Here is a 25,504-nt window from a genome sequence, read left to right as displayed (position 1 = left end):
ACCAACAAACTAATGGCCCGTCCTATGAACACAAACACGGCCCAACCAGCGAAGCCACAGCCACAGTCAGTAGAGTTCAACATGGCCCCACAAGTCAGTTAACGGCCAAGACGGCAAACGCATGTTATCAACATTTGTGAGAGTTTCAGCTAAGGGAGAGGGAAAAGGTGATCAAAAGTTTGAAGCGTGGGGAAAAGTGAGCACAACTAAGGAATTGGGGGCACAGATGGAATAATCCCTATTTATTATTTAATTTAATTAGTACTTAAATAGATTAATAATTGGGATGGGACCCACCTGTCATAGTGTGCTTATTTTAATTTAATTAACACATTAATTAATAGTTTAACTAATTAATCTATTTAATCTTAAAGATCTTATTAACTAATTAAGAGAGGAATTACCTAATCTAATTAATCCTTAATTATCTATTTAATTAATTAACTAATTAAGTAATATAATTAATTAATTATATATATATATATATATATTATTTTAATTCCCTTTTTTACAGTAATTTAGAGGGGGCGGTCCTCGGCCCCCTATGTCATTCTCATGGGAAGGGGGGCTAATCCCCCAATTCAGCTAATGTAAAGGGGGTAATTCCCCTAGTTTACAGGGAAAGTGGTCGGGGACGGCCGGGGCGAGGCCATCATTGCCGAGGCCACCACCGATGACCAACCGGGGGTGGGGGAAGGCAGCAGCCAGCGGTGTGGGGGGAGCCATGGCGAGGCTCGCGTATGAGGGGAGGGACGGAGCGAGCTGCACGCCGATGGCGAGGCGGCCTGAGGTGCGCGGCGGGGTGGTGCGGTGGTGCTGGCGAGGGGCAACGGGGGGAGCTGCGGCGTGAGGGGGCTGTCGGAGCTACGGGGAAACGGGGACGTCGCTGGAGCGGGGGAGGAGAGGGAGGAGGGGAGAGGCCCGTGATACGTCTCAAACGTATCTATAATTTTTGATGGTTTCATGTTGTTATCTTGTCATCTTTGGATGTTTTATGTACCTTTTATATCTTTTGGGACTAACTTATTAATTCAGTGCCAAGTGCCAGTTCCTGTTTTTTCTGTGTTTTTGGCTCTTTACAGATCTGATTTTGGAACGGAGTCCAAATGGAATAAAATCTCCGAAATAATTTTTCCCCGGACGGAAGAAGATCAGAGGACTTGTGGGCCAAGCCAGGAGAGCTACAGGGAGCCCACAAGCACTATGGCTGCCACCAGGGGGCAGCTAGCAGGCTTGTGGCCTCCCTGGCGCCCCCCTGACCTAGCTCCTTCGCCTATATATTCCTTAAAATACAGAAAAAATCAAGAAATCCACGAAAACACTTTTCCGCCGCCGCAAGCTTCCGTTTCCGCGTGATCTCATCTGGAGACCCTTCCCGGTGCCCTGTCGGAGGGGACTTTGGAGTTGGAGGGCTTCTACATCAACATCATCGCCCCTCCAACGACTCGTGAGTAGTTCACTTCACACCTACGGGTCCGTAGTTAGTAGCTAGATGGCTTCTTCTCTCTCTTGGATCTTCAATACATAGTTCTCCATGATCTTCATGGAGATCTATCCGATGTAATCCTCTTTGGCGGTGTGTTTGTTGAGATCCGATGAATTGTGGATTTGTGATCAGATTATCTATGATATATATTTGAGTATTTGCTGATTTCTTATATGCATGATTTGATATCCTTGTAAGTCTCTCCGAGTCTTGGGTTTTGTTTGGCCAACTAGATCTATGATTCTTGCAATGGGAGAAGTGCTTGGTTTTGGGTTCTTACCGTGTGGTGACCTTTCCCGGTGATAGTAGGGGCAGCAAGGCACACATCGTGTAGTTGCCATCAAGGGTAACAAGGTGGGCTTTGTCGTAGATATGAGATTGTCCATCTACATCATGTCATCTTGCTTAAGGCGTTACTCTGTTCTTTTGGACTTAATACACTAGATGCATGTTGGATAGCGGTGGACGTGTGGAGTAATAGTAGTAGATGCAGAAAGTATTGGTCTACTTGTTTTGGACGTGATGCCTATAGATATAATCATTGTCATAGATGACGTCACGACTTTGCGCGGTTCTATCAATTGCTCGACAGTAATTTGTTCACCCATCGTCTACTTGCTTTCATGAGAGAAGCCAATAGTGAACACTACGGCCCCGGGGTCTATTCACACCTATCGTTTCCAATTTCGCTTTTAATTTGCTTTGTTACTTTGTTGCTTTCAGTTCTCACTTGGCGAACAATCTATAAGGGATTGACAACCCCTTCATAGCGTTGGGAGCAAGCTTTTTGTGTTTGTGCAGGCACTTGAGATACCCCTTCACTGGATCGATACCTTGGTTCTCAAACTGAGGGAAATACTTACCACCGCTGCGCTACATCACCCTTTCCGCTTCAAGGGAACACCAACGCAAGCCTCCAAGGCCACGGGGGAAATCCTTTGCATATTTTCCTAGGAAGTCCCTTAAGGCGTAGCCGTAGGAGAAGGATTCCTGGTGCCGTTGCTCAGGAGTATCAAGACAAGAACAGTCTCCCGTCAGCACGTTTCTGGCGCCGTTGGAAGGTCTTTTGTTGCAGTAGCAGAAGTATTTCTGGCGCCGTTACCGGGGAGGGAGAGATCTATCCAAGTAGGTCTCACAAACTCATCTCTTGCATTTACTTTTTTGCCAGTTGCCTCTCGTTTTCCTCTCCCCCACTTCACATTTTCCGTTTTCATTTGCTTTTCTCCTTTGCCGTTTTCTTTTGCCTTTTGCCTTTTTGCCGTTTTCCTTCGCCGGTTTTCTTGCTTGCTTGTGTGCTTTTTTGTTTGTTGAAGTCATCATGGTTGAAAACACCAAACTTTGCGACTTCTCAAGTACCAATAATAATGATTTTATTAGTACTCCGATTGCTCCCGCCACTAGTGCGGAATCGTATGAAATCAACGGAGCTTTGCTGAATCTTGTTGTGTAAGAGCAATTCTCTGGCCTTCCTAGTGAAGATGCTGCATCCCATCTCAATACCTTCATTGAGCTTTGTGATATGCAAAAGAAAAGATATGTGGATAATGACGTGATTAATTGACACTTTTTCCTTTCTCGTTGCGAGATCGCGCAAAAACTTGGTTTTCTTCTTTGCCTAAAAATAGTATCGATTCTTGGGATAAGTGCAAAGATGCTTACATATCCAAGTATTTTCCGCCGGCTAAGATCATCTCCTTACGTAACGATATCATGAATTTCAAGCAACTTGATCATGAACACGTTGCACAATCTTGGGAGAGCATGAAGCTTATGATTAGAAATTGTCCTGCTCATGGCTTGAGTTTGTGGATGATTATACAAATCTTTTACACTGGCTTGAATTTCGCTTCTCGCAATATCTTGGACTCCGCCTCAGGTGGAACATTCATGGAAATCACGTTAGGAGACGCTACAAAACTCCTAGACAATATCATGACCAACTACTCTCAGTGGCACACATACAGGTCGCCTGCTACCAAAAAGGTACACGCTATAGAAGAAATTAACTCGCTTAGTGCTAAGATGGACGAGTTGATGAATTTGGTTGCTAGTAGAAACGCTGCTGTAGATCCTAATGACATGCCACTATCTTCCTTGATTGAGAGTAGCAACGCTAGTTTGGACGTGAATTTTGTTGGTAGGAACAATTTTAGCAACAACAATGCTTTTCGAGGAAACTATGTTCCTAGGCCTTTTCCTAGTAACTCATGTAACAATTATGGCAATTCCTACAACAAAACTTATGGAAATCACAACAAATTACCCTCTGATTTAGAGAGTAATATCAAAGAGTTCATCAACTCTCAAAAGATTTTCAATGCATCCATAGAGGAGAAACTACTCAAAATAGACAATTTGGCTAAGAGCGTTGATAGGATGTCTTGTGATATTGATGCTTTGAAAGTTAGATGTAACTTTGAAAGCCATGTGTGTCTCCATGAATGAGAGCAAAGAAAGAACCGCCCAAATTCGCGCTAGGCATGAATGGTTTAAAAGGGTGCGTTCTAGTGATGCAAATCACGAAGATCTTAAAGTTCTTGGTGTGACTCCTCTTGAATCTTTGTTTTCACGTGTCAAACCTATTGATGAAGGGGCTGGATATGAATCCACTTTGGTTGAAAACGCCCCAATGATTCGGAGTCCACCCATCTTGATGATAAAGGTGTGGAGAGTGGAGTAGAAGAAATCAAAATTTTGGGTAGTGATGAAACTCCCACTTTGGGTTTCAAGGAATTCAATTATGATAATTGCTCCTTGTTTGAATGCATTTCTTTGATGCAATCCATTGCAAACTCTCCACATGCTTATAGCCAAAGCAAAGCCTTTACCGCGCATATCGTAGATGCTATGATGAAATCTATTGAAGAGAAGCTCGAATTAGAAGTCTCTATACCTAGAAACTTCATGATGAGTGGGAACCTACTATCAAAATCAAGATAAAAAAACTATGAGTGCAATGCTTTGTGTGATTTGGGTGCTAGTGTTTCCGCGATTCCAAAGTCTTTATGTGATATTCTTGGTTTTCATGAGATTGAAGAGTGTGCTCTTAATTTGCATCTTGCAGATTCTACTGTCAAGAAACCCATGGGAAGGATCGATGATGTTCTTATTGTTGCAAATAAGAACTATGTACCCGTGTATTTCATTGTACTTGACATAGAGTGCAATCCTTCATGTCCCATTATTCTTGGTAGACCTTTCCTAAGGACTATTGGTGATATCATCGATATGAAGGAAGGGAATATTAGTTTTCAATTTCCTTTAAAGAAGGGCATGGAGCACTTTCATATAAATAAAATAAGATTGCCTTATGAATCTATGATGAGGGCTACTTATGGTTTGAGCACCAAAGATGACTATACGTGATTCCATCACCTTTTGCCTAGCTAAGGGCGTTAAACAAAAGCGCTTGTTGGGAGGCAACCCAACGAATCTATCCTTTTTCTTTCTATTTTGTGTTTTCCACACTTTCATAATTCTTTATAATTGTGTTTTTTGTGTTTCTTTTTGCGTTTGTGCCAAGCAAAACCGTTATGATTAGTCTTGGGGATGATCGTTTGGTCATGCTGGAAAAGACAGAAACTTTCTGCTCACGAAAAGAATTTTATTTTTTTTATGTAAGAGCTTTTGAGTTGATTCTTTTTTCTGCTAATTTCTACGCAAATTCTTCAGACTAACGTAACGTTTCAGAATTTTTGAAGTACCATAAGTATACGAAGTATACAGATTGCTACATACTAGTCTGCTGTTAACAGATACCGTTTTTTGTTGTGTTGGTTGCTTATTTTGATGAAACTATGGATAGTATCTGGGGGTATTAGCCATGGAAGATTGAAGATACAGTAACCCAACATCAACATAAGTAGAATTTAAGTTTGCTACAGTACCTAAGGAAGTGGTGGTTTGCTTTCTTATACTAATGTTATCACGAGTTTTTGTTTAAGTTTCGTGTTGTGAAGTTTTCAAGTTTTGGGTGAAGTTCTTATGGACAAAGAGATAAAGAGTGGCAAGAGCTCAAGCTTGGGGATGCCCAAGTAACCCCAAGAGATTCAAGGATGCCGTAAAAGCCTAAGCTTGGGGATGCCCCAGGAAGGCATTCCCTCTCTCGTCTTCAATCCATCGGTAACGTTACTTGGGGCAATATCTTTATTCACCACATGTTATGTGTTTTGCTTGGAGCGTCTTGTATCGTAGGAGTCTTTTATTTTTGTTGTGTCACAATCATCCTTGCTGCACACCTAGATAGAGAGACATGCACTCACCGTGATTTTGTCGAGCTTCACTTATATCCTTTGGTAGACAATTCAGCTCACATGTGCTTCACTTATATCTTTTGAGCTAGATACTTTTGCTCTATGTGCTTCACTTATATCTTTTAGAGCACAGCAGTGCGTGGCTTGGTAGTTGATCTATGCTTTGAAAGTAGTCTCAAAAGGGATAGTTATCCAAAGGGATACGAAAACTTCCACCTTCATGTGCATTGAATAGTTAGAGAAGTTTGATTCATCTCAATTAGTTTTGAGTTGTGGTTATGGTAATATTGAAGTTATGCTAGTAAGGTGTTGTGGATCTAGAAATACTTGTGTTGAAGTTAGTGATTCCCGTAGAATGCACGTATGGTGAACCGCTATGTGATGAAGTCTGAGCATGATTAGTCTATTGATTGTCATCCTTTGTGTGGCGGTCGGGATCGCGCGATGGTTTATACCTACCAACCCTTCCCCTAGGAGTATGCGTTGAATGCTTTGTTTCGATTACTACTAAAACTTTTGCAACAAGTATATGAGTTCTTCATGACTAATGTTGAGTCCATGGTTTAGATGCACTTTCACCTTCCACCATCACTATCTTCTTAGTGTCGTGCAACTTTTGCCGGTGCACAAAACCCAACATTAGCCTCCCTCAAAACAGCCACCATACCTACCTACTATGGCTTTTTCAAAGTCATTCCGAGATATATTGCCATGCAACTACCACCATGACATGTGCCACCACTTCTACATTGCCATTGCATGATCGTAATATAGCTAGCATGATGTTTCCATTAATGTCTATGCCATTCTAGATCATTGTCACGGTACACTACCGAAGGCATTCCATATAGAGTCATCGTTGCTCTAAGTTTTGAGTTGAAAGTGTGATGATCATCATTGATGGAGCATTGTCCCATGTGAGGAAATAAAAGAGGCCAAAGATGCCCACCAAAATAAAAATAAAAAAAGAGGCCAAAGAGCCCAGACATAAAAATATGATGAGAGAAAAAGAGAGAAGGGACAATGCTACCACCTTTCCACACTTGTGCATATTAAGCACCATGATCTTCATGATTGAGAGTCTCTCGTTTTGTCACCACCATATAGCTAGTGGGAAATTTTCATTATATAACTTGGCTTGTATATTCCAATGATAGGCTTCCTTAAAATTGCCTTAGGTCTTCGTGAGCAAGCAAGTTGGATGCACACCCACTAGTTTTCTTTAAGAGCTTTCACATACTCTTAGCTCTAGTGCATCATTTGTATGGCAATCCCTACTCATTCACATTGATATCTATTGATGAGCATCTCCACAGCTCATTGATATGCCTAGTTAATGTGATCATCTTCTCCTTGTTTGTCTTGCAACGTCCACCACACTCCACACCACTTATAGTGCTAAAACCATGGCTCACGCTCATGTATTGCGTGAGAGTTGAAAAGGTTTGAGAAAGTAAAGGTGTGAAACAATTACTTGGCCAATACCGGGGTTGTGCATGATTTAAATTTGTTGTGCAATGATGATAGAGCATAGCCAGACTATATGTTTTTGTAGGGATAACTTTCTTTTGGCCTTGTTATTTTGAAAGTTCATGATTACCTTGCTAGTTTGCTTGAATTATTATTGTTTCCACGTCAATAGCAAACTATTGTTTTGAATCTAATGGATCTGAACATTCACGTCACATAAGAGGAGTTACAAAGGACATCTATGCTAGGTAGCATGAAAGCATCACAAATTCATTCTTTATCACTTCCCTACTCGAGGACGAGCAGGAGTTAAGCTAGGCGATGCTTGATACGTCTCAAACGTATCTATAATTTTTGATGGTTTCATGTTGTTATCTTGTCATCTTTGGATGTTTTATGTACCTTTTATATCTTTTTGGGACTAACTTATTAATTTAGTGCCAAGTGTCAGTTCCTGTTTTTTCTTGTTTTTGGCTCTTTTCATATCTGATTTTGGAACGGAGTCCAAACGGAATAAAATCCCCGAAATACACTTTTCCCGGACGGATGAAGATCAGGGGGCTTGTGGGCCAAGCCAGGAGAGCTACAGGGAGCCCACAAGCCCTGTAGCCACCACCAGGGGGCGGCGGCTAGCAGGCTTGTGGCCTCCCTGGCGCCCCCCCTAACCTAGCTCCTTTGCCTATATATTCCCTAAAATACAGAAAAAAATCAGGGAATCCACAAAAACACTTTTCCGCCGCCGCAAGCTTCCGTTTCCGCGAGATCTCATCTCGAGACCCTTCCCGGTGCCCTGCCGGAGGGGACTTTGGAGTTGGAGGGCTTCTACATCAACATCATCGCCCCTCCAATGACTCGTGAGTAGTTCACTTCACACCTACGGGTCCGTAGTTAGTAGCTAGATGGCTTCTTCTCTCTCTTGGATCTTCAATACAAAGTTCTCCATGATCTTCATGGAGATCTATCCGATGTAATCCTCTTTGGCGGTGTGTTTGTCGAGATACGATGAATTGTGGATTTGTGATCAGATTATCTACGATATATATTTGAGTCTTTGATGATTTCTTATATGCATGATTTGATATCCTTGTAAGTCTCTCCGAGTCTTGGGTTTTGTTTGGCCAACTAGATCTATGATTCTTGCAATGGGAGAAGTGCTTGGTTTTGGGTTCTTACCGTGTGGTGACCTTTCCCAGTGACAGTAGGGGCAGCAAGGCACACATCGTGTAGTTTCCATCAAGGGTAACAAGGTGGGCTTTGTCGTAGATATGATATTGTCCATCTACATTATGTCATCTTGCTTAAGGCGTTACTCTGTTCTTTTGGACTTAATACACTAGATGCATGCTAGATAGCGGTCGATGTGTGGAGTAATAGTAGTAGATGCATAAGTATCGGTCTACTTGTTTTGGACGTGATGCCTATAGATATAATCATTGCCATAGATGACGGCACGACTTTGTGCGGTTCTATCAATTGCTCGACAGTAGTTTGTTCACCCACCATCTACTTGCTTTCATGAGAGAAGCCACTAGTGAACACTACGGCCCCCGGGTCTATTCACACCTATCGTTTCCACTTTCTCTTTTACTTTGCTTTGTTACTTTGTTGCTTTCAGTTCTCACTTGGCGAACAATCTATAAGGGATTGGCAACCCCTTCATAGCGTTGGGAGCAAGCTTTTTGTGTTTGTGCAGGCACTTGAGATACTCCTTCACTGGATCGATACCTTGGTTCTCAAACTGAGGGAAATACTTACCACCGCTGCGCTACATCACCCTTTCCGCTTCGAGGGAACACCAACGCAAGGCTCCAAGGCCACGGGGGAAATCCTTTGCACATTTGCCTAGGAAGTCCCTTAAGGCGTAGCCGTAGCAGAAGGATTCCTGGTGTCGTTGCTGAGGAGTATCAAGACAAGAACAGTCTCCCGTCAACACGTTTCTGGCACCGTTGGAAGGTCTTTTGTTGCAGTAGCAGCCCCCGGGTGGCTCACACCGTTGCAGGGGAAGACATGGCCCGGGGACGGTCGGTGCAGACCGACGAGGGAGTCCAATGGGGAGGGGGAGCTAGAGGTGGGGGTGCCGGCGGCCGGCGGTGGGGCATCGGAGGAGCGCCCATGGTGGGGGCAGAGGTGGCCGGTGAGGCACCTGGCCGGTACGGAGCATCGGCCCCCAGCCTCGATCCCTTCTAGATCGGGAGGGGGAGGGAGAGGAACGTGGGGGGTGGTGGCTGTGGGGGTGAGGGGGAGAGTGAGGGAGTGGGTGTGGGTTAGGGTTAGCATTGGGGTTATATACCCCATGGGTATTGGGCCGTTGTGGCTTGCTACCGGTGGACGCTTGGGTTGGCCAGGCTAGGGAGAGTCCCAAGGGGAGAGGGTGCTTTTGGTATGGCATCAGGAACCAAGAAGGAGAAGATGTCCTGAGCTTCGCTCTAGCCTACGACATGGTTATAGCTAACACCCTCTTTAGGAAGAGAGAATCCCATCTAGTGGCGTTCAGTATTGGTCTACACTCTAGCCAGATTGATTTTGTCCTCTCTAGAAGAGATGACAGACGCGCTTGCATTGATTGTAAAGCGGTACCTGGAGAGAGTGTTGTCCCTCAACATAAGCTTGTGGTTGTTGACTTCCGCTTTAGGATTCGTGTCCAACGGGATAAGCGCGCCAAAGTCGCTAGAACGAAGTGGTGGAAGCTCAAGGGGGAGGCATCACAGGCTTTCAGGGAGAGGGTCATTAAGGAGGGCCCTTGGGAGGAAGGAGGCGATGCAAACTTGATGTGGATGAGTATGGCGACCTTCTTGCGGAAGGTCGCTGTAGAGGAGTTTGGGGTGACCAAGGGAAGTAGAACGGAAGCTAAGGACACCTGGTGGTGGAACGATGAGGTCCAGAAGGTTATTATGGAGAAGAAGGACTGTTTGAGATGCCAATATCTGGACAGGAGTGCACTAACATGGAGAAGTATAAGGTGGCGAAGAAGGCTGCAAAGCGGGCGGTGAGTGAAGTGAGAGGTCGGGCGTATGAGGACCTCTACCAACGTTTAAACACTAAGGAAGGCGAAAGGGACATCTATAAGATGGCCAAGATTAGGGAGAGGAAGACGAGGGATGTCGGCGAACTCAAATGCATCAAGGACGGAGATGATCAGCTTCTTGTGAAGGATGAGGGGATCAAGCGTAGATGGCGGGAGTACTTTGACAACCTTTACAATGGAGATGTTGACAGCTCTACCATTGATCTAGACGACTCATTTGATGATACCAGCATGTGCTTTGTGCGACGTATCCAGGAGTGTGAGGTTAAGGAGGCATTAAAAAGGATGAAAGTAGGCAAGGCGATGGGTCCTGATGGTATCCCCATCGAGGTGTGGAGAGGCCTTGGAGACATAGCGATAGTATGGCTAACTAAGCTTTTCAACCTCATTTTTCGGTCAAACAAGATGCCCGAAGAATGGATACGGGGTATTTTAGTACCAATCTTTAAGAACAAGGGGGGTGTTCAAAGTTGTACTAATTACCGCGGAATCAAGCTGATGAGCCATACTATGAAGCTATGGGAGAGAGTCATTGAACACCGCTTAAGAAGGTTGACAAGCGTGACCAAAAACCAATTTGGTTTCATGCATGGGAGGTCTACCATGGAAGCCATCTTCTTGGAAAACAGCTGATGGAGAGATATAGGGAGCAAAAGAAGGACCTTCATATGGTGTTCATTGATTTGGAGAAGGCCTATGATAAGATACCTCGGAATGTCATGTGGTGGGCCTTGGAGAAACACAAAGTCCCAATAAAGTACATTACCTTTATCAAGGATATGTATGATAATGTTGTGACAAGTGTTCGAACAAGTGGTGGCGACACCGATGACTTTCCTATTAGAATAGGGCTACACCAAGGCTCAGCTTTGAGCCCTTATCTTTTTGATTTGGTGATGGATGAGGTCACAAGCGATATACAAGGAGATATCCCATGGTGTTTGCTCTTTGCGGATGATGTGGTGCTAGTCGATGATAGCCGAACGGGGGTTAATAGAAAGTTAGAGTTATAGAGGCGGACTCTAGAATCGAAAGGTTTTAGGCTTAGTAGAACTAAAACTGAATACATGAGGTGCAGTTTTAGTGCTACTAGGCTCGAGGATGGAGAGGTTAGCCTTGGTGGGCAGGTGGTACCGGAGAGAGACATGTTTCGATATTTGGGGTCCATGTTGCAGAAGGATGGCGATATCGATGAAGACGTGGGCCACCGAATCAAGGCTGGGTGGATGAAGTGGCGCCGAGATTCTGGCGTACTTTGTGACAAGAGAGTGCCACAAAAGCTAAAAGGCAGGTTTTATAGGACAGCTATCCGACCTGCGATGTTGTATGGCGCGGAGTGTTGGCCAACCAAGAGACGACATATCCAAAAGTTAGGTGTAGCAGAGATGCGCATGTTGAGATGGATATGTGGTCACACAAGGAAGGATGGGGTATGGAATGACGATATATGAGAGAGACTTGGGGTAGCACCGATTGAAGAGAAGTTGGTCCAACATCATCTCAGATGGTTTGGACATATTCAACGGAGGCCACCGGAAGCGTCGGTGCATAGCGGACGGATAAAGCGTGCTGAGAATGTCAAGAGGGGTCGTGGTAGACCAAACTTGACATGGGAGGAGTCTGTTAAGAGAGACCTGAAGGTTTGGAATATCGACAAAGACTTAGCCATGGACAGGGGTGCGTGGAAGTTAGCTATCCACGTTCCAGAGCCATGACTTGGCTTCGAGATCTTGTGGATTTCAACTCTAGCCTACCCAACTAGTTTGGGACTGAAAGGCTTGGTTGTTGGTTGGTTGGTTGGTTGGTTGGCATTATTTCTCCTCAGCAAAAATGTGCCACTTGGTCCAATTAATATCTTGCAATAGTCTACATGGCCACAACAATTTTGAGGATTTCTTTAAAAGTTCTTTGTATATCCCAAATGAATTTAAGAGTACCTTAAAATGCTTTAAGCTGTTGTCTTGAATGGTGGGGTCCCCACCAGCTTGAGGGTGATGTTGTTTTCCTTTAACATTAAATGTTTTGTGATTTATCACAAGTGTGCAGCATTTTTCCTTTGTTGTTTGCACACTTATTTTATCACAATAAAATTCAATGCCCTTTTTAATGGAATTTTGAAAGAGATATGAATTTTCAACTTGATCATATTTTGTTTAGCAAAATGATTGATCATGGTCATCATTGTGCTTAATTACAATGAACACTGTAGCAAAAGTTGAGGATGTCACAATGATAAGCACTTTTCAGCAAGGTATTCTGTGAAAGTTCTATAAATAACAATGATATATAGTTTTGTAGCAAGATAATTCATAACAAGTGACAAGTGACGATAGTAGCAAAGGTGCAGCCAGGTAGCCCAATCCTTTTTTATAGAAAAGGAGAGGCCTGAAAGTACTCATATATAAAGCAAGCGCTCCCATGGGAATTTCTGTCTAGTCACGTTCATCATATTGAGTTGATTCGCGTTCGCTACTTTGATAATTTGATATGTGGGTGCACCGGTGCTAAGGTGATGTTCTTACTTGAACTAAAAACCTACTTATGATTACCCCCTCTCGCAAGCATCCGCAACTACAAAAGAAGTATTAAGATAAATCTAATCATAGCATGAAACATGTGGATCCAAATCAGCCCCTCATGAAGCAACACATAAACTGGGGTTTAAGCTTTTGTCACTCTCGCAACCCATCAACTACTTGTTACTCCACAATTACTTCCTTTAGACCCATAACATGGTGAAGTGTTATGTAGTAGACGTTTACATGACACCACTAAAGGAAGTAACAACATACATATCATCAAAATATCGAACGAATACCAACTTTATATGATTACTTATAACAAGACTTCTCCCATGTTCTCGGGAACAATAGTAACTACTCATACCTCATCAGCATCTATACTTATACACTTATACTAATTATGGACTCCCAAGAAAATCCTACGTTAATCAGTAAATACGAGCCGTACATCTGATGGGACCGAGTTATTATGGTGTGGATTAACCCTTACAATTTAAGGCTGCAATTTTTCTCAGTCTGGCAAGAAAAAAAAGGCCCACGACCTTTCACGGTTAGAAGGTGAAATAATAGGATCTTTGTTTCTTTAAATACCCAGGTCCTTTCAATCTAGCCATAGTTAGATATCCTAGGTCACCCCTGCTCTGTCGTTTCCTAGCAGGAAACGCCCCCTCCTTCTATATCATGTTTTGCGCAGCTCCGCCCCATCTACTCAAGGCGAAGGATTTACCATGATGGCTCGGTTCTCCTACCAAGCATTGGCAATGCCCCTGACCAAGGTAATCACGACCTAGCCTCTCCATCTTTCTATAACATGCCCAGCTAATTGGTGTACGTAGAGTCGTAGACCTTCCTCTACATTACTACCTTAGGTTTGATCATCTTATGTATGTGTTTCCTCTGCATGTGAGGATCCAATCTTGGCGAAGGCTCACCTCCCACGTAGCTTTTGTTGCAAATCTAGGTATTCTATTATAATTATTTTATCTCTAAGTTTGGACAGAAAAGTTGTTCTTTTAGTATAACTATATTTTAATACCTTATGCATCGTGGTGATGCACAAGCCGGAGGCAATCCTCCTTTTTTAAGAAAAAAACTATATTTTAATACCTACTAACTAACAAATGTTCGCTACAGTCTACATATGATCGAATCTTTTAGCTTTGATCCTGACTACCATCTGTAATTTTTTTTATGTGCTGGTGGCAGTTCAATTGAAGATGTTTCTACCAACTCTGCTGCTGCTTGCAATCGCCAAACATGAATTAATGGCCCTCTTTGATCAATTTGGCATTGATTTGTTTTTCTTTATCCCAATCACTTTGTTGGTACTATAGGCATTCATTACTCACCGAACTTGAATTAAGAAACTCTGTTAATTAATCACGGTACTTGGATGTCAGTCTGTTTATAACGTACATATTTGCACGACATGGGAACTGATCGAATATGTGGCCATGGGTTTCAGGGTCAACCGGATGTCTTTCATGGAGTTACATGTGCTGATGTGCATGTAATAGCTCGAGTACCGTTATAAGAAATTTAATAGTTATACTTATTGTTTCACCATATAATGTGCTACCACCATTTACTCTATCCAAATTGCATGTTTAGGAGTTTACATGTAGGCTTATCTACCATGTAAAACTGTGTGGCGCTAAGCAACGCAATGGTTGTTCTCTAGACTCCTAGAAGTTAGTCATGTGATCTCTAAGTTTTTTCCGTCATGCTCTCTACTGATTCCCCTTAATTAGTATTTTGACGGAGACTTAACGTTTCTTAAGTTTGGCGGAAAAAAGTGTTTTACAGATTTTTTTTTTTCCTATAAAGATAGCGGTACATTCTGTGGCTGAGAATAGTTGCAAGATTCCATGGTCGTCAGTACTCAACAGGAGTGTGATTTATACTGCTACAACTGCTTAACCGTGATGTAAGATATTTTATATAGGTATTATTTGTGGCTTAACTGTTTCAGTAGGCTCCTTTGGGTGATTAGAACCGCAAGCTTTCTAGGGTCTGACAAGAGTCAGTTTGCATGCGGGCCGTACAAAACTGGGTAGTGCTATGTTTTTGAAGCAACGCAGGTTCCTGAAGTTTTGAGTTCAAAATAATCATTTTAAAGATGTGGAGTAATTGGCAAAGATAAGGGTACATTATATGGGTCGGAACAATGGTAATATGTCCATGGTCATCAACAAGAGTGTGATTTGCATACCTTTATACGATATTATTAAAGGTATTATTGTTGCTTTGTCGATTTTTGTAGGCTCTTTTGGACGACAAAAAGGTAAGCTATCTTACAGTTAAACAGTTGGAAGAAGTAGAAATCGAACTCTTCCAAGATATTTTCCGAAGTATTATTTCATTACCAATTTTCCAAGCTTACTCCGAGCTTTCTTCTTTACCAGGGAATTTCTATCATGATTAAATAGGCAAAATTTAAATTCCCCAAAAGCACAGATAGTATAAATGTGCAGCTTTGTAGTCGAGGTTGAGGTCTTTTATTTTTCAGCTCAAGCAATCTTCGAGTTATGGCCTAGATATATTTTATCCAACTTACATGTTTTCAATTTCATACGCATGCTTCCATATATCTCTTAAAAGAAAGTGGTCCTAAGAAATTCTAGAGCAACACATGGAATTATTTGTTTTGTTAGAGTTTCAGTCCGATTTGATCGTCTCTGCATGCATTGAGGGTTGGTTAAGTGTTCTCAGATGCCTAGGCATTAGCACGGCTGGTCGATGCCTTGCTGCCCTCATTCATGGTGATTATCCGATTCTTCTTTGTTATTGCAGGGGCTTTTATGTTTGGTCGTTTTCCCCTGCAAATAATCATCTTACTTATGGTCTATGTTCAATTCATTTGTAGGATCACGTTTTTCCTATGTTTGCGACTCTACTTAGGTCACCAACATGCTGGAATTCGAGTATTTGATAGACATATGCATACATGCATGTTGTGGTTTAGAAGAATGGTAGGTTGTTAACATCTCCATGATTTATTCTACTATGTGTTGAGGTGTGGAATATATTCTTAGAACTAGAAGTATTACGTATTCTTTGTTTTTTTAGCCGTACTGTTATCTTTTATTTGTTCGTTTTTACCATGGAGTTTTTCTCATGACTAAGTTGACAAAGGGTAAATCCTTTAAAACCACACATAGTATATTTATGCAGGTTAGTTCAGTTCAAGGTTGCTAAATTAAATCTTTGCCTTACCTGTCAAGATGACATTTGCAGGTGTGTAGCTATTCAAAGGCTGGCTTTTCCCATGCATATTCTTCTTTTTGTTAAGACTTATGTCATGGCTTCATGTCCAGATAGAATACTAAATGAAAACAGTTATTTGATTATATTTGAAGAAATGACCATTATGTAGAGTTGCCCACTATGCCTACTATGTTGCAATGTTTGTGTGTCTTCATCATCTGCATGTGCATAATGCTGCCATAGTATATTTGTTTCTTCTTCATTCTCAGTTTACTAAACATCACTAAAAAATCCAAAAAATATATTTTAAAAAATATAGCACGTGCGAATGCACGGGTTGACGACTAGTGTTCATAATTAGAGATATAATAATAATGGTTAAGGATCTGAACATAATATCTTCCACCAAGTAATCCAATAGGCATCAAGTACAAGATGTAATCAACACAACTAGTAACCCACACGTGCCAATCTGAGGTTTTGAGACAAAGATTGAATACTAGAGATGAACTAGGGTTGGAGATGAGATAGTGTTGGTGAAGATGTTGATTAAGATTAGTCCTCCCACGAAGGAGGAAGCGTTGGTGATGATGATGGCTTCGATTTCCCCCTCTCAGAGGGGAATTCCCCCAGCAGAATCTCTTTGTCGGGGAGCAAAAGGGACTCTACCCACGTTTCGGTCTCGATAAGGTGGCGCTTTGTCCCGAAAGATAACTTATGATTTTTTCTAGGGTACAACACACCATGTAGGAGAAGAGAGGCGTCGGGAGACCAACTAGGGCCCCACAAGCCATCAGGGCGCGGCCGAGGGGTGCCCTATTGGCTTGTTCCCAGCTGGTGGCCACTCTTCGTTATATGTTTGTCCCAGAAATTCTCAAATATTACAGAAAAAATCTCCGAAAATCATTTGGATCAAGTTGATTTTTTTGCCTTTTTCTCTGTTTCCGGTCCAAAATTCTAGTTTCCAAATATTTCCCACTGGGTGATGTACCTTGCATATTCAGAGATAAAGAGCATAAGAATTTTATGATAATAATGGATAATGGACATGATTAACACAAAAATCAATAGTAATTCATGATGCAAAATGAGTGTATCATGTTTAATTTGTTATCTTTCATGTGAGCATCATTATCATCATAAGCCTATCTTAATGGCTATAAAGAAAGAGCTTCTTGCGAGGCAACCCAATACTTTCTGTTATTTTTAGTTAACATGACTATTGCATGTGTAATGATTGTGTTTTTGAGTAAAGCCTTTGGGACGATTTGAATGATAGTAGAATTGATGTGGTGCAAAAACATAAACTTTAGCATCCACGGAAAATTTCTCTGATTTTACTCGAACATATTTTTGATGTAAATGATTTACAAAGTATTGCTATAAAATTACTCAGGTCTTCCTAAGTTTTCAGAATTTTTGGAGTTACATAAGTATGGTAATTAATTATATCATTACACACTATTATGTTTTAGACATATTCTGTTTTTTGCTTGCGAATTTGCTTGTTTTGATGATGCTATGGATTTTATCAGGGGGTATAAGTCATGTAGAAGTTAGAATACAATACATTATGGAATAATAAAATATGAATCAATTTATAACAGTACCTTAAGTGTTTGATATGTTTATTATACTAATGGATCCCATGAAGTTTCTGTTGAGTTATGTGTGTTGAAGTTTTCAAGTTTTGGGTGTTATCATGATGGATGAAGGAATAAGGAGCGGCAAGATCCTAAGCTTGGGGATGCCCAAGGCACCCCAAGGTAATATTCTAGGAAGACTCGAGTGTCTACGCTTGGGGATGCCCTAGAAGGCATCCCCTCTTTTGTCTTAATGCATCGGTATGTCACTTGGGACTATATTTGTATTCATCACAAGATATGAGTTTTGCTTCGAGCGTCGTTTGCTTTAGTTTGTTTTTTGTTGTAGTTGCCCAAAATCATTGTTGTCTGAATACACTCACTTGAGAGATACACGAGATCACCATGATTTGTTAGAATACTCTATGTGCTTATGATGTCTACTACACAACTTTATTCTTGTAGACTCGTGTTGGGCCTCCAAGCGCGTAGTTTTGTAGGATAGTAGCATTTTTTCCTCAAGTGGATGACCTACGATTTATCAATCTGTGGGAGGTGTAGGATGAAGATGGTATCTCTCAAGCAACCCTGCAATCAAATACAAGAAATCTCTTATGTCCCCAACACACCCAACACAATGGTAAATTGTATAGGTGCACTAGTTCAGCAAAGACATGGTGATACAAGTGCAATATGGATGGTAGACATAGGTTTTTGTAATATGAAAATATAAAAAACAGCAAGGTAACAAGTGGCAAACTGCGAGAAAAATGTTGTACTAATGCTTGGAAATAAGGCCTAGGGTACATACTTTCACTAGTGCAATCTCTCAACAATGCTAACATAGTTGGATCCCTCAACGTGCAACGAAGAATCACTCCAAAGTTCCTATCTAGTGGAGAACAATAAGATGAAATTATGTAGGTAGTAGAACCACCTCAAAGTTATTATTTCCGATCAATATATTCAAGAGTTCGTACTAAGATAAGATCAAGCTGTCCTTTCTGTTCAATCTATTCAAGAATTCGTACTAAGATAACATCAAGTTATCCTTTCCGTTTGATCTATCTAAGAGTTCGTACTAGAATAACACCAATGATATATATCAATCGATCCTAATGTCACCTAAATTCTCCAATGTCACCTCAAGTCTCCGTGGGTAAATTATGCGACATGCATCAAACAATTTCAGAGCTATCATATCCAATCCAGCACTAAGAACGTGCAAGGAGCACCCCAAGATTTCTATCGGAGAACATGGTATGAAAACGTCCAATCAACCCCTATGCATGGATCCCCAAGGTCACCGGAACCCGCAAGTGACGCCTCAACATATATCAAGTGAATCAACAGAATAGCCCAATGTCACTACGGGTATACCACGCAAGACTTACATCAAGTGTTGTCATACCAATATGCTCAATCCAACATGACAAGATCTTAAAGGAAAAGACTCAATTCATCACAACTAGATGGTAAGGGAAATACATCATATGATCCAACTATATTAATAAAGCCCGTGTTCTTGAGATCGTGCTATCTCAAGAACACAAGAGAGAGAAAGAGAGAGAGAGATAGAGAGAGAGAGAGAGAGAGAGAGAGAGATTGAACACATAGCTACTTGTATATACCCTCAGCCTCGAGGGTGAACTACTCCCTCCTCATCATGGCCTCCGTCGGGATGATGAAGATGGCCACCGGTGATGGTTTTCCCTCTCTGGAAGGGTACTGGAATCGCTCCAGATTGGTTTTCTAACGATACACAGAGTTGCGGCGGCGGAGCGGAAGTTATCTCTTTACTTCTCGGTTTTCTGGAATTTATAGGATTTTTCAGCGTTGGAATCACTCGCAAGGGAGCCACATGGGCCCCACAAGCCATCATGGCGCGTACAAGGCCCAGGCCGCGCCCTGTTGTCTTGTGCCTCTATGGCAGCCCTCCTCTCGTGGTTCTTCGCTCCAACGTTGCTCATATGTTCAAGAAAAAATCATAAAAAGGTTTCGGGCGATTCCGAGAACTTTCATTTTCTGCACAAAAAACAACACCACGGTAATTCTACTGAAAACAGCGCCAGTCCGGGTTAGTTCTAAATAAACCATATAAAGTGCATCAAGACCATATAAAGTTATTATAAACATAGGCAAATATGGCATGAATAATTCATAAATTATCGATGCGTTGGAGACGTATCAGCTTCACTTATATCTTTTGACCTTAGTAGTTGCTCTAGTGCTTCACTTATATCTTTTAGAGCACGCTACGTATAGATTTTAAAGAAATAGTTGCACTCTCGTTCTTCACTTATATTTGTTTGAGAGTTAATAACCAGCGATATTAATTTGCATGGGTTATAAGACTAGTTCAAAAATAATAAGTTTTCAATGAGTGCATAATCAAAACCACATGTAGCACATAAAAGAGAAATCATGATTAATGATATTAATGTGGTAATGTGAAAAAGCATGAGTGCATGATCATTGGTTAATATAAGTATCGTGAATTAGAGGTGTTAGCTTGATGTTCATCCAAATATTTTTATGGCATGGTGATGATATGTGAGCATACTTATTCCTCGTTGAAATCCTAGTGATGTTTAAGTCGGGGTGCGCGATGGTTAACTCCTACCAACCTCCTCCCTTGGGGCATGCGAGTAGTGTTTTGCTTCGAGAAAGCTAGTAAAATCTTGCAATAAGTATGTGAGTTCTTCATGACTAATGTGAATCCATGAATATTCACACTCTCACCTCCACATGTTTTCTAGCCTCTTAAGTACCGTGCATTGCCCATTCTCACCTCAAGGATCGGTGCAACCTTCGCCGGTGTATCCAAGACCCGTGACATGGTACGCTCCATTCCACATAAACCTCATTATATCTTCCTCAAAACAGCCACCATACCTACCTATCATGTCATTTCCATAGCAATTCTGAGATATATTGCCATGCAACTTCCACTGTCACATGATATGACTTGTACTTCCATTGTCATATTGCTTTGCATGATCATATAAGCTGACATAGTATTTGTGGCAAAGCCACCGTTCATCAGTTTTATAGATGTTATGCTTGATCATTGCACAACCTGGTACACTGCCAGAGGCATTCATATAGAGTTATACTACAGTTTTCATGTTGATTTGTAAGTAAACTGAAGTTTGATGATCATCATTATTAGGGTATTGTCTTAGTGAAGGAAGGATGATGGAGACAATGATTCTCCCACAAGCTGAGATGAGACTCCGAACGAAAAAGGAAAGAAAAAAAGAAAAGAAAAACAAAGATAAATAAATAAATGAGAGAAAAGAGAGAAGGAACTGTGCTACTACCTCTTTTTCCATACTTGTGTCTTAAAGTGGCACCATGTTCTTCATATAGAGAGTCTCTTGTTTTGTCACTTTCATATGCTAGTGGGAATTTTCATTATAGAACTTGGCTTGTATATTCCGAAGATGGGCTTCCTCAAATGCCCGAGGTCTTCATGAGCAAGCAAGTTGGATGCACACCCACTTAGATTCTGTTGAGATTTCGTACACTTATAGCTCTAGTGCATCCATTGCATGGCAATCCCTACTCCTCGTATTGATATTTATTGATGGGCATCTCCATAGCCCGTTGGTACGCCTAGTTGATGCGAGACTTTCTTCTCCACTTTCACCCCTTTGAAACCTACCACCATATTCTATTCCACATTTATGCTATATCCAGGGTTCACGCTCATATATTGAGTAAGTAATAAAAAAGATGAAGCACGCTAACAAGTAAGATCAGATTGCGTGACTTGACACCGTGGTGCTTAACATTTGTATTTATGTGGAGAGGACGGGGTCATGCTATACTCATATGATAAAATGGATAGGGGTCAACATTCTTTAAGGATCGTATATTTTTAAAGTTGATGATATGTTGCTTAAGAAAATGCCTTTTGGAGCTCATGGCGGTCGGTTTTTGAAAAACCCAAAATTCATAAAATTCATATTTTTACAAATAAATAAAATCTGGAAAAATGCAGATATACATGGAGGCATAACACTCATGTGTCTACACTTTTAGGACAAAATACGTTGAAATGAGGGTTGCACAGAAAAGATAAATTTGTGCCTTTTTAACACATTATACTATTCATCCTCAAAATCCTCAAATTTGCCTTTTTGTACAGGTCGCATTTAAAGGTACTTCATCCTGGATTTTTACAAACATATACATTTCATCCTAGTATAGTTGCATATTTTTCAGAATTTTTTAAAGTCGTAAAGTTTCAATTTTGAATTTTTAAGAATAAAGGGCTCCATGGAGCTCGGTCACCAAAACACGCTACTTTGTTGCTTATGTTTAAGAACATTACTATGTTTATGTTTGATTATTAATAGTTTCTCAATGATACAACATGCAATAGATTACATGTCGGGTAGCGTGCCACATCAAAAATTCTGTTTTTATCATTTACCTACACGAGGACGAGCAGGAATTAAGCTTGGCGATGTTGATACGTCTCCAACGAATCTACAATTTTTTATTGTTCCATGCTACAATATTATCATTCTAGGATGCTCTTTGGGTGTTTATATACCAATTAATATTATTTTTGAGCACTAACATGTTAACCAGTGCCCAGTGCCAGTTGTTATTTTCTGCATGTTTTTGGCTTTTGAGGTTTACAGTACCAAACAAATTCCAGTTGCCCCAAAACTTTTTTATGAGTTTTTCCTCACCAAAAGAAAACATGGAAGCTTCGGAAGGAGGCAGGAGGCCACACGAGGGAGCCACCACACAACAGGGCGCACCCGAGGGGTAATCGCGCCATGATGTGTGGTGGGCCCCCTAACACCTCCTCGTGTCCCTCTTCATCCTATAAATTCCTAAATATACTACAAACCGTAGGGAGCCTTCAAAAACACTTTTTACGTTGTTGCAAGCCTCTGTTCCTCGGTGTGCCCAGCTGGGGCCCTTTTTCGACGCCCTGTTGGAGGGGGATCGATCACGGAGGACCTCTACATCAACCTTGTTGTTTCCATGGTGATGTGTGAGTAGTTTACCACAGACCTACGGGGCCGTAGCTAGTACCTAGATGCCTCTCTCTCTCTTGATCTTCAATACAATGATCATCGCATCTTCGCTTTGATTTATCTGATGTAATCCTATTGTGCGGTGCGTTTGTTGGGATCCGATGAATTGTGAGTTTATGCTTAGATTATTCATGATAAAGATATTAGTCTTCTTTGAATTCTAATTAGTTTTCTTATTTGCATGATTATCATAGCTTCGTAATTCTCTCAGATCTATTGAAATAGTTTGGCCAACTAGATTGATATTTCTTTGGTGAGAGGTGTGCATTGTAGTGGGTTCAATCTGACGGGTTTCTATATCCCAGTGAAAGAAGGGACGAGATACTTCTTTGTATTGTCGCCACTATGGATAAAACGATGGGGTTAATTCATATTGATTTAGTTCTCTTTGTCTACATCATGCCATCGTCCTCCAAGTGTTATTGTCTTTGTCATGAACTTAATACATAGAGTGGCAAGCATAGAAGCGCTCTTGAAGTGGAGTATTAGTAATAGGTGCACGAAGGAGTCGTCCTATTTTCTTATGGACATGATGTCTATATACATATAATCATTGTCGTGAACATCACATAACTATGCGCTTTTCTATCAATTTCCCAATAGTAATTTGCTTACCCACGGTATGCCTACTACATGAGAGATGCCATTAGGGAAAACTACGCCCCATGGGTCTATTCACTTATAAATTTACAAACGCTACAATACCTCGATGCCTTAATTTACTTTTTATTTACTTTTCACTTTGCAACTTCATTCTACACACTTTACTTGATTGCAAATAACGAGTCCAAGGGGATTGACAACCCTTTTGCCCGTGTTGGGTGCAAGTGTTTGTTTCTTTTGTGTGCAGTCGCTGAAGATAGGGGTTGATTGTTACTCATATTGGTTCGATAAACCTTTGTTCCCTATTGAGTGAAATACTTACCTATACTGTTGTTAGAGCATAATTATCCATACGTGGTTTTGGTAATTGATGATAATCCCTATGGACTAATGGTTGCGTTAAGTTATATTCGAAGGATTTGTCCATAGGCACTTCTTGAAGTCCATATGTTGGTTTCAAGGAGTTTATATGATGACCAAGGTGGTAATCAAAGTATAATCCAAAGATTGGTCATAAAGACACAAGTTTGATCAAGACTAAGTAGAGAGTAAATCAAGATGATCAACACACAAGGTGTACAAGATGTATCGAGAGGGATCAAGTGATCCCATGGTATGGTGAGCATTGTCCATAACGCTTTTGTGTACTAACCCATGGTCATCGTGAGAGTTCTATGTGGGGTTAGGTGTGTTTCCATGGGTTTGCATCAAGAGGAAGATCGCATTCAACCTATGAAGGATGACATCAAGTGGTGATCGTCATCAAGATTGTAATGTGCAAGTTCAAGTGGAGCATCACAAAGATATCATGCTTTCGGCTTGACGTCCATTGTGGTGGCAATGGACATGTGAAGATGTGCTGAAGAGTGGCTCACCCATAGTGAGTATGGGGAAGCAATCAACTAGTCTTCATCAAACCTACGCAATCAAGAAACGTGGTCCATCTTGAGGAAGCCAACATCATTGTCATCTAGCTCAAGAGGACTAGGTGCAAGGTATAGGTTTGCCCTTAATATGTTTTCTATTGTAGGATAGTTTGTCGTACTGCCAAGGGTGGCTCTCAAGTGACGAGCTTGATCATATCGTTTATTGAGAGCTCAAACTAGTTGCATCCTTGCATCATATTTCTTGGTTCTTTTTTCGTGTTTCTCGTTGTGAGTTTTAGAGCTTATGGTCATCTTCATGACAAGCTCGAGTTCATCGAAAACGGATTCCATATGCATCTTCTATGATGTTTTTTATGTTGGAAGTTTTAGCCGGTTCCTCATTCATAGTGGTCTCACATCTCTATATCATTGTAATTTTCATAGATGCATATTATTAGGATAACCATCTCACTGACAAGCTTGAGTTTGCTCGATTCGGAGCTCGTATGTGAAAGTTATGGCACTTTGTTGCACATAAGCTCGTATACAAAGTTATGGCAGTTTGGTGACCATAATCTCATATGTTTATTTTTCTTAGGATAAGTTGGTGGTGCATATAGGTGAGTCTAGTTGCTTGGTGTTTCTACTTGAGAGTTTTATAGCTTATGGTCATCTTTATGACAAGCTCGAGTTCATCGAAAACAGAGTCCGTATGCATCTTCAATGATGTTTTCGATGTTGGAGTTTTTGTCGGTTCTTCAATCATAGAGGTTTCACATCTCTATATCAGTGTCATTTTTATACTCCCTCTTCTTAAGATAACCATCTCACTGTTGGATAGCCCTTGTCGTCCTGAATCCAACAAGCTTGAGTTTGCTCGATTAGGAGCTCGTATGCGAAAGTTATGGCAGTTTCAGTGGCCAGCGGTAGTACCGCACGTGCCAGCGGTGGTACCGCTCTTGGAGCGGTACTATTTTTTTACAACCGCTCTTTGGCGGTAGTACTGTGGGGTACTACCGTCCCGTCGGACTTTTGCACAATCGTAGCCTTAGCGGTGGTAGCCACGGAAGTAATTTTTTACTACCCTCATTGGTGAACCTACCGTGCGGTAGTACCGCTCCTGGCGGCGATAGTACCGCTCTGCTTGGGGTGTGAGTGGGGGTAACGGTTGGATTCTTTCCCCCACTATATAAAGGGGTTCTTCTTCCCCATTGGATCTTATCCATGTGTTGAGCTCGTGTTCCTCCCCCATTATTGACCTTCTTAGAGCATGCTAACCCTCAATCCCTCCAATGATTCTTGCTAGTTCCTGAGGGAAAAGAGAGAGGAGATCTAGATTCACATCTCCACCAATCACTTTCTCCTCTATGTAAGGGGCACCCCTTGGATCTTGATCTTGGAGTTCTTTGTGAGCTCCTTGTTCTTCCTC

The sequence above is a fragment of the Hordeum vulgare genome, chromosome 3H (assembly GCF_904849725.1).
Source record: "Hordeum vulgare subsp. vulgare chromosome 3H, MorexV3_pseudomolecules_assembly, whole genome shotgun sequence".
Classification (NCBI taxonomy): Eukaryota; Viridiplantae; Streptophyta; class Magnoliopsida; order Poales; family Poaceae; genus Hordeum; species Hordeum vulgare.
The sequence above is the reverse complement of the archived record's forward strand: the minus strand, read 5'-3'. Positions refer to the sequence as shown.